At 38.6% G+C, this 15,439-nt stretch overlaps 1 protein-coding gene across 5 annotated transcripts in view; it reads left to right on the plus strand.

Annotated features, from left to right (window-relative positions):
* Positions 1-15,439, plus strand: part of Fhit (fragile histidine triad diadenosine triphosphatase) — a 1,445,121-nt gene that overhangs the window by 172,293 nt on the left and 1,257,389 nt on the right. The window lies entirely within an intron of this gene.

A 15,439-nucleotide genomic window follows, 5' to 3' on the forward strand; every position in this document is an offset into this window, starting at 1 on the left:
TGTATTAAAATGGATATAAAACATTTGTACATAGTAGGAAATTAATATATACTTGTTCTTCACCTGACTCTTTGCTTAACTTTCCCCAGTTATATCAAAAATTTCTTTCTCAGTTTTTATTGTGAGATTTGCTTTAAAAGTTTCTGTGTGTGTTCTTTCCATGTCTTCTTGTTTTCGGAAGGATGTTCTTTTTTAGCTTGTTTCTGTGCAGTTGTTTTCCTAGCCTTCCATCATTCCAGATTTGTTGATTCCTAATACTTTTAGTTCTTTGGGTTGTTAGAACACTATTTCTGAATGAAATTCCCTAGGCTATGGATGTCATGAAATAGCATTTTCTGAGGATGCGTGTATATGTGTGTGTATTCCTCTTTTTGTTTTCAAGAATTTAAGCTTTATTTTACTTGTTTGTTTGTATGTGGTTCTGAGAATCGAACCCACTGCCTCACTTGTGCAAGGGGAGTGCTCTGCCACTGAGCTATAGCCTCAGCCCTACATTCCTCTTTTTAAAAACAAACAAACAAACAAACCATCCCCTCATTGCATTCCCTGCTCCTTGAAGAGGAGAGAGATCATAAGGCCAGCGGGCAGTGGGGACTTGTGGCACCATATAGGATGGAAGCTAAAGTGGCAGCTCCCTTCAAGAACATCTGAATAACTTCAGAGACTGAAGGCAGTTTCCTGTAATGCCACACTTATTCCCTGGAGGGAGTTCAGCCAGGAGCTAACACATTCTTTTTTTTTTTTTTTTTTTTGAAATAATTTTTAGTTGTAGATGACCACAATACCTTTATTTATCTATTTTTATGTGGTCCTGCGGATTGAACCCAGGGCCTCACTTGTGCTAGGCAAGAGCTCTACCACTGAGCCACAATCCCAGCCCCAGGAACCAACACATTTTTGGTAGAACATTGGAACTTGCATTTTCCTTCCTTGCTCTCAACCACATGTTTGCTGTTTGCTCAGTTTTTCTTACAAGTACAATGCTTGCTTTCCTCTTTCTCATCTTGACAGCTTGTCTGTGAGACTGAACCTAGCTTAACTTTTTCACATGCCTGCTATCCCTTCTACAAAACCTCCAGCTTGATGCTTTTTACAAAGGGTCACACACTAAATGCTCTTGGAGGCCAGCTAGGAGGATTCTGTTACTGAGTCAATAATGTTATTCTAAAATCTGTAATTGAGCCAATAACAGAAGAATATTATTTATCAGGTAAGAAACTTTTTACTTCTAGAAATAATTATAATCTGTTCTTTCTCCTGGAAACACTCAGTCCCCTTAACCCAGCTTTAGTTTTTCTACTTGTGACCAAGACCCACCAACTTGAAATATTTGTCTTCAGCTTTTCATAAGAAAAACACGACCACAGTTAAGAAGATGAGAGGTAATTAACATTTGACCTATGAGGGGGAGAATGCAGGGGTGGGATGATTGAGGAGAACAACTGAGGAGTGCATTCTCCACTCCAGCAGGAGCAGCCTCAGCTCAAGCCTGGCCAGTTGTTATCATGTGGGAGGTGGGGTCAGTGGGGTCAGAGCTTCCAGCATTTTCTATGCAGTCTCTCAATTTACAAATGTTGAATTTTAAAATGTTAAAACATTAAATCTGCCATTACTGTATGGTCCAAATGAAATGCAGCCACGGGTCTGATTTGGCTCACTGGTTACCTACTTTCGGTCTCAGAGGTAACTCAGTGGAGGTACAATTAGACATTCTTCTATAGTGTTCAAGTTCTGAACAAAAACACGATTACCATTAGAGATGTTTCATTCCCCCAAATCACTCAATTCCCCTTTCAAAAAGAGAAAACTCTGTGGTTTTCTCTTAGGAGTTTATAGCAAACCTCTGAAGTATTCCATAAGATGTGGTTTAGTTGTTTTTCACTTAGTACTGATGGTTTAAGGGGTTTTTGTGTGTTCTTCTTCTTGTTTTCCATTTACCATGCACTACTTATGCTTAAAAAAATCAAAGTGACATGCAGTGAGGAAAAGTTACTGGAGCCTGAAAGTTGGTTAATATCTATTACATTCTCGAGTCTAATAACCCATGCCTGGGAAATGTAACTTGTTTGTTATAAATACCCAATGCCAAACCAAGAATAAGCAGCTGCTTTGTTTTAGTCGGTATTTACAGCATCACTTTAACTACTTTGACCCTATTCAAGGAGGTAATGAAGAGCTGGGTGCCAGTGATGTTGATAAACGGTGGCAATTTCTGCATTGTGTCCTTATAGCTGCCTCTGCTTCAGCCTCCATTATTTAAATTGCTAGTCATTACAGTCGTGCCATTAACTGGAAATGCGGCAAGATGACACATAGGAACAGGGCCAGCCAGACGATGTTAGCCTTTCTTATTGAGATCCACATTCTGGAATGGGGAGCAGTAGGTATAAAAAGGAAACACACAAACCAGCCTCTTAAGGCTTGAATCCTCATGCATTATTAGCAGTACTGGTAGGGCAATTTTGAATTCCCACTTGCTTTATTTATTTATTTACTTTAGCTTTAGAACCAAATCACATATAACATTTCAGGCTTTAAGAGCTAAGATTTTACTTTTTTTTTTCTAATTTTTTTTTTAGTTGTTGATAGACCTTTATTTTATGTACTTACATGCGGTGCCGAGAATAGAACCCAGTGCCTCACACATGCCAGACAAGTGCGCTACCGCTGAGCCCCAGCCCTAGCCCCATTTTACTTTTTTACCAAAGTAGAAAATATCAAAGCATATTACACAGAGCATTTTATTCTTCCTCTTCAGGATCAGATGCAAAAGAGTATGAGAAGAGAAGATTGGGGTATGGGATCTGAATAAAGTAATTGTCCAGTCACTTGACTTTTATCAATTCCATTTTTAGAAAAGTGCATATTTTATAACATAGAAGCACCATAGGCCAAGGAGCCTGTCAGTCTTCATTACTTGATTAAGACTCACAGTTAATGTAGCCCATGCATATTCAAGTAGCAAATGCTTTCTTTTGATCCAATAGCATACATTCTGTCCATCCTGATCTATCTTGAGAATTTCTACAGAAACACGGCCTCTGGCAGGTTGTTCAAGATTATAGAGACAAGGGAAGGATTAAGGGAGGTCTATGTTGCTCAAGATTTTTTAGGAGACCTAGAATTTCTTTGTTTTTCAGGATATAATCTATTATAGCACATATCTTTCCTTGGCAAACCGTATCCATCATTTATGGGGGCATTTATATTACAATTAGAGAAACTGGGTCCTGTGTGAATGCATTGGGAAGAGGGGAAAGGTCTGTCTACTGCTTTCTTGTCACTTCCCCATAAACTACAAGTACAAATCATAAACATTGCATATAATATTTATATACTTGGAGGGGAAAAGAAGGGAAGACTTCTGTTGGTTGAACTCTGTCCTCTGTCTTGGGCTTGGCAATTTGCTTTTTTTTTTTTTTTAAATATCTATTTATTTATTTTAAATCTTTGGTGGACACAACATCTTTGTTGGTATGTGGTGCTGAGGATCGAACCCGGGCCGCACGCATGGCAGGCGAGCGCGCTACCTCTTGAGCCACATCCGCAGCCCGGCAATTTGCTTTTTGTATCACTCGGAATATCTTTGCTTGAAAATATTAGAAATCCAGTTCAACTGACTTAAACAAAAATGTTAAATGTAGATTAAAAAATTAAGCCATGCAAATATTAAGCAACAGCATTAGCAAGAACCCAGCTTCTTTCTGTCTTATATTTCTGTCCCCTTTCAGGTGTTAGCTTTTTTGCAGACTTGTTCTCTTATGGTTCCAGGTTGGGTATTGGGCTTCTGAATGTCCTCACATAGTAGAATGTTTGAAGGCCAGAAATGAGAAAGAATAGTCATCTCTCCATGCATCCTTTGTTTTATTAAGAGTGAATAAAACTTTCTTAGAAGCCCCTCAGAAATTCTCCTTCCTAGTTGATTGGCTGGAATGTCAAACCATACCATAAAATCATCCTTTGTAAGGGGAATGAAGTTGTGCTTGTCCTAGTCCTGTCCAGTCTCAAACATAAGGCTGGGAAGGGCCTTGCTTCTTGTTCTGGGATATGGGGTGTGGGCAGTCAGTATCTGAACAAAACCACAAAGTCAGGGCCTATTAAAAAGGAAAGGAAGGGAGAAATAACTGTTGGATAGGAACTTACCACTTCTCCTTCAATTCTTCTAACAACTCTGTTCAGAACACCTAGAGAGTTGAATGATCTTACCCCAGGTCATAGAGCTAGAAAATAGAGAGCTAGATTTAAATCCAAATGGTTTAGGCTCCAAGGCCCTGGATTTTGGAGGAGACCAAAAAGGGGGAAAATATCCAAAAACAGAGTGATTACATCACTGAAATACTTCAGAGAGAACAGCAACGGATTTACTTAGCTCACAATTTGGTAATGATGTTATATTTTTGGATTATAAAAATAATGTATGTTTTGAGGCAACTTAGAAAATTCAGAAGAATTTATGGAAGAAAATATCCCCCATAATTTCCCTATCTACTATAAACATTAGTAAGATTTCAGGGTATTTTATCTTTGTCTTTCTGTATACACACCCCACTTAAATACTAAAAAAAATATTATTGATTGCTTTCTATTTAGAATAATATACCAATCTATAAATATACATGCAGATATGCATTATAAACATATTGGAAATAAGCTGTTTTACATCTTGCTGTTTAACAACTTTATATTATGCATGTTTTTGTGCATTTTCCTATAAACTATAATTCTTCAGGAACATCATTTTTAATGACTACCTAGTCATCCATTTTATAGATAACAAAATGTATTAGACAGTATTTATTTGCCTCTCCCTCTTTTTCTTTATGGTAAGTAACACTGTAAATGAGCATCCATATATGATATCTCTTTGGACATACTTTTATTATTTCCTTGGGATATATAGTTTTTGAAAGAATGGGTTAGGGAATGAACACTTGAAAGCTGTGAACATATGAAGCATACTGCCAGTTTGCAACCCAGATATGTCATATGTTCTACCTTCCTTTCAACAATGTGTGAGAGTCTTTTGGCTCTTTCTTGATAGCTCTTGGCTAGGAATTTTTTTTTCTTTTTTCTTTTTCTTCAGAAGTAGTTTTAGAAGTCCTATATCAAGGCTTTGTATTCCATAGATAAATTATTGCTGCAACCCATTTGCATTTTTCAAGGGGATTGCTGAGAGTTCATTGTGCTTCTTGTATTAATTAACAAGGCTAAAATGGAACCCTATATATTATAAGATATTGAAAAAAATCATAGCAACATGTACTAAAGTAATATTTGACTTTGTATCTCTACAGAAATGGAAATAAAACCCTTATAAGTGCTACAGCATTGTTAAAATGTTCAAATAAATTATTTGGCTCATAAATAAATAATTTTAACTTTTATGATAATGGAGAGGAGGAAAGGTAGTATAGGACTTTCTGAATCTGCCAATAATTCCCTTTCTTGCAGCCAAGATAAACAGCACTATGAATTAAATGATAGGACATTGCTTGACAGGGTGCATCATCTTAGGACTGGGCACTTGTTAGGGATACACATACCTATAAGACTTAAAACAAGACCAGAAAAAACAATGGTTCTTTCTACCTTGTGTGATGCAAGAGGAAATGCTCTCAAAAGGTGTGCTGGATTTGGGTGATTGGTAATTATTGTTTAGGACAATAATTAAAAAGAAGGAATATTTTGTTTTAAGTTGGTATTAAAGAGAAGGAGCAGGAGAAGTCAGGACAATCATATGCACAGTTTCTTGTCCTATTCTCCTGGATAGAGATGGAGCGATTGCATTGGATCTTAGTAGGTTACAGAGATAGAGATGTGTTAGAGGTACAGAAACAGAGATGAATAGAGATATGCAGATTTTCAAACAAGTCTGTCCATCTCAGCAAAGGTCTTTTGGGTGATTTTCATTGGCTCACCAAGTGTTTTCTGTGACCTGTTTAAAACTGGAAGTAATCGTTGAATCTCTTCTCTAAACTTTACTTTCTGTTCCTGGCTTCATTGGCTGATCCTTACCCAGTCACCTGACAAACACACACACACACACTAAAGCATGCCTTTTTAGGACTAAATTCATTCATTTATACATACATCAAATATTTATTTGCTATGTTCTGTGTACCATGCCAAAAAAAATGCCTGTTTCCCATCTTCCTTATCTGATCAACTTGTGTGATTACTGTGGAGTTAAGTTTAACTGAAATTTGACTTTCCCATGATCTGAATTTTGAAGAGAACTTTTTTCATCGTTTCCCTGAGTATTTTCTGAACATCTACTAGCTGTGGGGCACTGTGCTACATACTGGGCACATAAAGAGTTTAAAGTCGTGCAATGATGGTGGGAAAGGATATTGTTGAGTCTGAAGTTGTTAGTACTCCCTGGTACTCCAGCCCATCTCTTCTTTTATAGTCCTTGAAAGCACTCCCTCAATTTGGCTGGGCAGAAATTAAAATACAGAGAACAATAGTAGTTTTTTTTTTTTTTTTTTTAAATTACTGTGTTTAGTTAAGTGCATACTATAAAAGACTCAGGAAAACAGGGTCATCCACCTAGAGTAATAGTCTTTAATCATGGCTGTGCATTAGAATCACCTAGGGAAAGTGAGAGACAATTACAATGTCTACAACATGTCCCAGGTCAATTATATCAGAGTCTCTGGGGTGTGTGACTTAGGCATCAGTGCTTTTTTAAAGTCCTGAGTTGAATCCAAGATGCAACCAAAGATGAAAAGTAGCAATTTAGAAACTGAAGGTGCATTGGGTTAAGACATTTCCCCCATGGAACAACCTCTACTTTCCAGGGAGCCCTTAAAAGAAAAGAATGCATGACTAGATGTTTTTGAGAAATTCTGTCCTAATTGGAGACTCACATCATACACCAGCATTTTAAATGCCTTGAAGAAGAAGAAGAAAGAGGGAGGGAGGGCGGGAGGAAAGAAGGAAAGACAGACTCATTGAATTTTAGTAAAATTTCCTTTTTTTTTTTTTGGTGGTGCTGGGGAATAGAACCCAGGGCCTTGTGCATGCAAGGCAAGCACTCTACCAACTGAGATATATCCCCAGCTTCAATATTTTTGACATAGGATTTGTTTGCAATTTCTATCTGTCTTTCTTTCTCACTTTCAATCAAGATATCACTGAATGTATTTTAAGAAATGGCTGGATTATGCAAAAGCTGGTGAGCTATCCTGGAAGTGATTTCCATTCTTAGTTTTTCTGTTCTTGGGTCTCCTCTTTGCACTTTTTCTCACTGGAGTCAGCATGGGGCCCCGTAAAAAGGTAAAACTGCAGTCAATCATCACAAGCTTTTGTTGGACTCTTTCAAACAATGTAGAATAAGTCTGCACCTATAAGTCTGGTAGTTTTCCCCTTTTCCATATTATTGGTTTTCAAAGTATGGTTCCGAAACTAGCACCATCAGAATAAACTGGTACAGTAGGCAGAATTCTCTCCCCTCACCCCAAAGATGTCTACAGTTGCACGCAGAAGCTGTGAATATGTTATTTTGCCTTGCAAAAAGGACTTGGTGTATGTGATTCAAATTAGGTACTATGAGATGGGGCATAAGCTTGGATTATCCTGGTGGACTTAAGCCAGTCACAAGTATAACAGGAACCCAGCCCTTCACTGCTGACTTAATGATGGAGGAACAGATCAACATGCCAAGAGATATAGGTAGCTTTTACAAGTTGAGAATGACTTTTAGCTGATAGGCAGTAAGGAAACAAGGGCTTCAGAACAGAATTCTGTCAAATAGCCTGAAAGATCAAGCAAACAGATTTTCCATGAGAGCCTCCAGAAAGGAATGTAACTGCCCACACCTTAATTTTAGCCTGGTGAGGCCTGTGTCAGACTTCTGACCTATACAGCAGTAAGATAATGAATTTGTGTTGCTTTAAGGTCCAAGTTTGTGGTGATTTGTTCTAGCAGTAATAGAAAACTAATATACCTGGGATGTTGTTGAAATGCCAGTTTTCAGAGCTTACCCTAGACCTATGGAATCAGAAATTCTGAGGATGGGCTCCTGCAGTATATTTTAAGAGCTACTCCAGATGATTCTGACATTTTTAAAGTTTGGAAACCACTGTTATACAGTAATAGAGTCCCCACATATTAAATAGGCACATAGCTATGCAGAACAAAACTTGCATATCTTACTTTAGTTGCGGGTAGGTACCTCCAGGTCTGTAAGTTCTGTCTCCAAAAGTTTGTGCCATAGAAAGTTGACCCAGAAGTTGAAAAGACTGGCCTTTGACAACCTCCTGGGAGACAACATTGGAGCTCTTGAGGTATCCTTCTAGGTAAAATGTCTTCATGTACCTGAGACATGGAAACTTGCCCTGTGTTTTTTACTGACAGTATGATTTGTGCCTGTTTTTGTTTATCTAAGGTCCTATGTCATGCTATATCAGTTTGACCTCTGAGGTTCTAGAGCCTGGGTAAAGTGAGTCATGCTGGTACTGTTTCTATGTGCTCCCCGCCCCCCCCCCCCAAAAAAAAAGAACCAGAGCAACCAAGACTTGGGTGAGCTTCTCATCATGTATGAAACGCTTCATAGTTGCTAGGAAAATCAAGAACCCCTGGAATGACTCCACAGGTAGAGGATACCTATAAACAAACTAAGCCTGGTTTCTCCTAGATTTTTTCCTAGGTATCTTTTTCCTTTGCTGATTTTAATCTGTATCCTTTCATTGTAAGTAAGGAATATCCATGAGCACACAACTTTCCTGGATTCTGTGAGCCTTTCTAGTTAATCTTTGGATATAAGGGTCATTTTGAGGTCTCCTGACCTCAAGATACAAGCAGAAGCTTTATGAGCAACTTTCTAGGCCTGTTCACATAGCAGATGCATCATGTCACATCAGTTCCATCTAATTTTAGTGCAGCTTTGACAAGTACTGCCATGCACTGCCATAGTCCTAAAGTTTTGTGCTATATGTCTACTGCTTTAGGCCTTCCTCCAAAGCTGAAGAAGGACTTGCAGCTTGTGCATAGGCATGGTCAGAGAAGTAATACCTCAGAAACAATGCTCCGTCAGTGAGAATGGGAGTGGGGGATTGTCAGTCTTCTATCAGTTAAATGGACAGATTTACCCACGTTCTGATATGGTCTGCAAGGCATTATTAACTCTGTGTTTACTCTTTTCTTCCAGTTCTTACTTTCTTCTCTCTCCCTTTCATTTCTTGAGATCACTTCCCAATAAGCTCTCCAAAACCTATACCTCTGATCCTTATCTCAGATTTTGCTTTCAGAGCTACCCAAACTAGGAGAATTCTTAAAGAGATGGGGTATCAGTTTACTCTTTACTCCTAACTGGGATGCAGACACATGGCTCACTGGCTACTTTTGACTATGTTAACAAAAGCTAACCTCTAGGAATAGAGAAGTGATTCCTCAGAAGGCATCTAGGTATGTAATGAATTTGTGGACTGCTGACTACTAAACTTGTTAAATGAGAGAGTAAAGGTTTGTGTGCTTAAGCCATTATTAATTTGCAGAGGGAGGGAGGTGTGAAAGTGTGGCTGAGAGGCAACTCAACTAATTCCAACTAAATAATGCAGCTAGTAATGGTTATGTGGAGACTTTGGTATATCATCAGATTGAAATTAAATTGTCCCTGATCTTTATTGTCGTAATGATTAAGGGTTGACTGTCTGAGGGTTAAGCACATCATTTTGGGGAAAGGGCAGTAAACTGGGAGTCAAGCAAAGTGGGTTCTGTGGTTATCTCTATGGAGCTGTGCAGTAAGTTCTCTTGGAATGGATTTCTTTGTTTCTTTTTCTTTTCCTTTTTTTCTTTCTGCTTTATTTTTATTTCAGATTTCTTGATCTTAGGGTCTCTCTTGATTTTTTACATGCCATGATCCTATGAATTTATTAAAAAATTCATTTTCAGAAATAAAACACATTATGAAATGTAACTGTAGGGATACCATCTAAATTTGTATTTTTGGAATTCCTTATTAATAATGTGACGAGCACATCTCAGCCTATGTGTGTGTACATGTGTGGTAAAATGACTTATGAAGGGAAGGCCCCTTGAGGCATTATGAAAGGTGGTCACATCTCTCACATGAAAATTCAAACTTTCCTTGAATATTGGAAGATGTTTTCAAAACTGTTCACCCAGCAATGATTCTTTAAGCTGATAGGAACCTTCACATGTTCTTTGCCTTTGCCTAGATGGTACCAAATCAGTCTATACAATGAGACAGTCCAACAGACACGGAATTATGCCTGAGGACAGTCTTTGCTCTGTCACTTGACTTTGCATGCAGAAACCACAATTTATGATGTGATCAGAAATGATATAAGTTGGCAGTATAATGAGCCTGGGATTGTTGGATAGCCCAGATGTATACTTGTGACCTTTGCTGGATGGAAAGTGTCAAACTTGGGCACATGCATATCAGATGTGGATAAAGACCCCCCTTTGGGGAGTCAAGGGGTCATGAATTTTGTCTCTAGGCAGCATATATGCAGTTGCCTGGCAACTGTGAGAACAGTTTAGTCCTTGTTGTATGATCCTGTAAAGGATTTCATCCATCTTAAAAAGCTAACAGCATAATTTAAATTTTTGAAGCAGAGTGTGGGTGTTCTCAAGTGGCAGAGCCTTATCTCACATCTAGTTACAGACTCTAACTGCATAAACTTGATGTTGCTGAAGTTTTCCTGCATGAGGGATGCTGTAAACAAAAGGAAGATTTCTGCAGGGATGTTGAAATAGAGATCCTTCACTGGAATGTATTCAGCACCAAATATTAGAAAACCCAACCAAGAATGTCCTAAAACACAAGAATGTTTACTGTTCTCTGTACTGGAAGCCTCTAGATAAGTAGTCCCAGGGTTGATGTGCCTGATTGACTAGGATCCAAGCCCCTTCCATGTTTACATTCCACCACTGGTGGCATATTGACCTTCATCCTCTGGCTTCCTGTTTCATGCCCACAAAATGGCTACCAGAGCTTGCAATACCACAATGTCCCCAATTATGGCATCCCAGGTTAGCATTCAGCACAGGGGAGGAGGGGAGGAGACAAAAAGGCTTTCTTGTTGTGAGCCTCTTTACCCTCTACCCTCCTCTCTTTTTTTTCCCTTTCAGGAAAGAAAATCTTTTCTGAAAGTCACTTAGATATCTTTCTATTTAATTATAACTGGTCACATGCCAATGGCAAAGGAAAATTCACTTACCTTTGCTGTCTGAGACCAACCAGGTTTCAGTATCTTGAGATGGGCACAGGACCTATACTCCCTGAGCACATTATCACCTTCCAGGCACTTGGGAAAGATAAGGTGAGTTAACAAGGATGAGGGCCAATGACTGCTGGGAAAGCCCCTCATATTGCTATTGGAACTCCTTCTGTCTTCGTGCTTATGTGTGGAGTTCAGAAGTTGCAGGTACATGCTCAAAATTTTCTTAATATCTTGAAATGGTTATTTTGAAATAGGAATCTTTTGCATCATAATTAACATTTTCACTTCTCCAGTAATCTGGCAACACTTGAGGTGCATGTGTGCATGGGAGGATTTGGCTCAAGGAGTTGCCCTCTGCAGATGGAGCCTGTGTTTCAGTTACCCACTCACTTGTCATACATTTGACCCTCTTTACTCTTGCATGTTACCTCCCTGGCTCCCATAGTCACTTGGATTTGTGAGCCTTGGTCTAGATGCTTTTGAAGTTAATGCAGCCATTAGAAAACAAGAGGGCTGTCATCTAGTAAATTAGACTTCTCCATTATGCTCCAGTATACCAAGTACAACATTCCCTTTCATTCTTCTCATGGTTGGGATTCTTTTGTTCTTCTGATATATGTTTATTTATTTATTTATTTTTTTGTGTGGAAGAGAGCATAGTGCAGTGGTCAAGAATGTGGCTTTTGACATAATATAGAAGTGGTTTGGGCCCTAGCAATATCACTTACTAACTTGTGGCCTGTACATCTGTATAATTGAGAAATAATGGGAACTATTTCATGTGGTTGATTTGAGGATGAGTGCAGTGCTTGGTTCACTTAGCAATAATCTTGATGATGAAGGTGATGAGATTTCTATGAGTCTATATTAATTATATAATTAGTCCTTGGAGGTGCTTCTTTGGAATGCAAAACACAGCATTTTCAGTGAGTGGAGCTGCTGGATGGGACTAGAAGAGGATCCTCTAAGTGGCTGTGCTTGAGGGGCAATAACCACCTGGAATAACTTTTTCTACTCTTTCCAGATAGAATCAGGTCCACCTAATTCATGCCTCCAGGTAACCTATGCAGTTCCCAGAAATTCAGTTCTGCACTCAAGATTTGTTCATTTCTATTTAGACTGGGGCACATTCTGCATTTATACTGTAAAAAGCAGTGGATATTTTAGTTGATGCCTAGGGACATGGGAGACAATTCTTGACATCTTTAGTGACCTTGGAGAGTCATATTTCCCTACCAAAGACTTTTTTAGTTCTTCTCTCTCTCTATCTCTCTCTCGTAGATTCCATGAGATCCATCTATATAACTCAACCTGGAGAGAACCAGAAGTCACCATATAAATAAGTCAGATTAGAAGATTTGTTTGGGAGAGGCAAAAGTATGTTTTGCATTGTGTTGTTGTTTTATTTCATTCTTGAGACAGATCAAATAGATTCTAGTAAATTAGAAATCCCAAAGGAGACCTTAGGGAACTCATTATAACCCCATTTTTTTAATAATAAAACAAAAATCATTTGGTTGGGATAATAATCACCGTGGGCAAAACTGTGTGAGATAGAGGCACATGTGCCCTGTTGTGAATATAAATCAGTATAGTAAGCTCTGGAATGAGCAGTTTGGTTCCATCAGCCCAAGACTGAGAATTTTTTTTTTTTTTTTAATATTCTAAGTTGCAGATAGACACAATAATTTTGTTTATTTATTTATTTATTTATTTATTTTTATGTGCTGCTAGGGATCCAACCCAGTGCCTCGTACATGCTAGGCAAGTGCTCTATCATGAGCTACAACCCCAGCTCCCCAAGACTGAAATGTTTTGATCTATAAATCCTTTGAAATGGGAGCATAGCAACATTCTCTCTAGATACACTTGACTAAGAATATAAACAGGTTCATTGCAGCATTATTAATAAGCAGTGAGAAATTAAAAGTAAACTAAGTGTCCATGAAGGAGGACTAGTTAAGTATAGTATTATGTGTCTACACATTAATACTGTTGTACAATATCAGTTAAAAAGGACTCCACATATCTCTATGAATTGATGTGAGAAGACAATCAAGCATGTGGCAGAACACTATGTTTATATAAATGTATTAAAAATGTCTGCATATAAAATGGATATATTGCTAAATTGTTAATACTGACTTCCATGGGAAGTGAAATTGTTAGGTTAAGATGAGAGAGGAGGGGCACAGAGGGAGAGGAGGCCAAATTTATCCTTATCTGCTTTTGTACATATTTTGCAATGACTTATATACTTATAAATAGTATTTTACATTTGAGAATTTGGAATGGAAACCTAGGGAGTTGTAATGCTCCCCCTGAGGAACAGTGTCCTGTGGAGGTTACAAAGTGTCTAGAATCCCTAGGTTGCCAGGACTCTTAAGACTGGCTGCATTGTTGTTGAGCTATATATCAAGCAAGTCCATGGACTTCTCCAGGCCTTGGTTGTTTCAACTATAAAAAAGGTTAATAATGATATCTCCCCTCTAAGGTCTTCATGAAGATTAAGCAAATTACTGTATGTATATCATTTACAAAACATTATTATTATTAGTAGTACAACTTTATAAACAAATGCAGAAATAACTGAAATGAATTTAAAAGTTACTGTAGGCTTCTGGAGTCAAGTGTAGAAATTTATGACATGCAGTGAAATTCTCCTGCTATGAAATAACATATGTGTATTTTTAAAAATTTAAGCTAAGAGAGGATATGAGTGACTGGAGAGATGAGGCCAGAAAACGCAGAGGCCCTTACCTGTAATGAAGGCACAGAGTCAACAGCCTTGAACTGGGCATACATCACCACAGCAACATAAAACAAACTGGCTGAAACTGGCAAATCCAGAGAATCAAAGGAGGGGGTGGGGAAAGGCAGGTGTCCAATAGTCTCCTAAGTGTTTCATAAACTTCCATCATCTCACTCCTCTTGCCAGCTCTCCTGCTAATTCTTTACCTTATTTCTTCTCCCTGGACAACAAGACCTGTATTTGATCCAGATTTTATCTATTTATGAGACAGCCGTTGTGACAGACAATAACGTATAGTTGTTTGAAGAGCTGGAACATTCGGCAGAACAGTGAACAATACTTGGAAATGAGAAGCCATGATAGAAGATACTATGCATGCATTGGCAGAGGTGGGGCAAAAACAAACATTTGCAGGGAAACGCTCAGGAAACCAGGAAACTTGACCTCCAGTACTAAAACTTAATTTAGGTAAGGAATTGAGAGCCTCAGAATCATCCTCTGTTTTGCTTAGATGAAAACCAGCCAGGCTGTAAGAACAGTGACTGATTGACATTGACAGCCTTCCATCTGGAGCTTAATCTGTCCCCATACATCTGTGGCAGTGGTGTGTCTTTCAGAACAGGTTCACATAACTGTGAAGGCCAAGCATCAAGCATGAAGCCAGAGTACTAGTCATCTGTCACACATCTGGGCCACAGGGGAATTCCAGGGCATCGCCTCTGCTTGGAGCTGCAGGGGAGATGGTGGCCCATACTGTGGTTTCTAATGAGGAGCACACACACATGGCAGGGCTCAACTGTCGCAGCAAGCTACCGCTAGGAAAGCTGTGGCTGAAGACAGATTTCCCTCTGCCACTGGTTTTCTTTCCTAAGTCACAGGGATGACTCCCAAGTGACTTCACTGTGGTGTGGGGCTGCAGCCTATCCAGCTGTAGAAAGTATACAGCACAGTTGTTCCCTGTCCTCAAAGACTGATGACTAGGGTCTCCATTACTCAAAGAGAGTAGCCACTTACCACATTTAAAGCTGGGTTGCTGGGGATCCTTGAAACATTTAAGGTCTGATTCCTCCTACTTCAAAGAGAATGTGTTGCTATTTACAAGAAAAATATTACTCTGATGGGGTAATTTGAAAAAAAGATAAGTGATGACAGAGACTCCTTAACAATAACAACACAAAACAGGAATAGACATAACCAGATACCCAAAATTCAAAGATTTTCAGTTTTAGGTCTTAAATTTGTTTCAGGGCTTTCTGGCCAAAAGAGGGAGAAAAAGGGGGAGGGACACAAAATGTCCATGGTTATCTAACAAAAGTAAAGCATCCCTTTAAAAAAAAATTGGAATTAAAGTTTGGACAGTGTTTTCAAGTTACTTCATTCACAAAAGTTATTGTAACACTGTGATTAGCTAACAGCCTAACAATAAATTGTAACTTAGGGGAATGAAACATCCTAGTTTTCTGGGCTAGAAGTTGGAGAACCTAGAGGAATAAAT

The sequence above is a fragment of the Marmota monax genome, unplaced genomic scaffold (genome assembly GCF_021218885.2).
Source record: "Marmota monax isolate L192 unplaced genomic scaffold, Marmota_monax_Labrador192_F-V1.1 WCK01_AAM20220418_F8-fsc00042, whole genome shotgun sequence".
NCBI lineage: Eukaryota > Metazoa > Chordata > Mammalia > Rodentia > Sciuridae > Marmota > Marmota monax.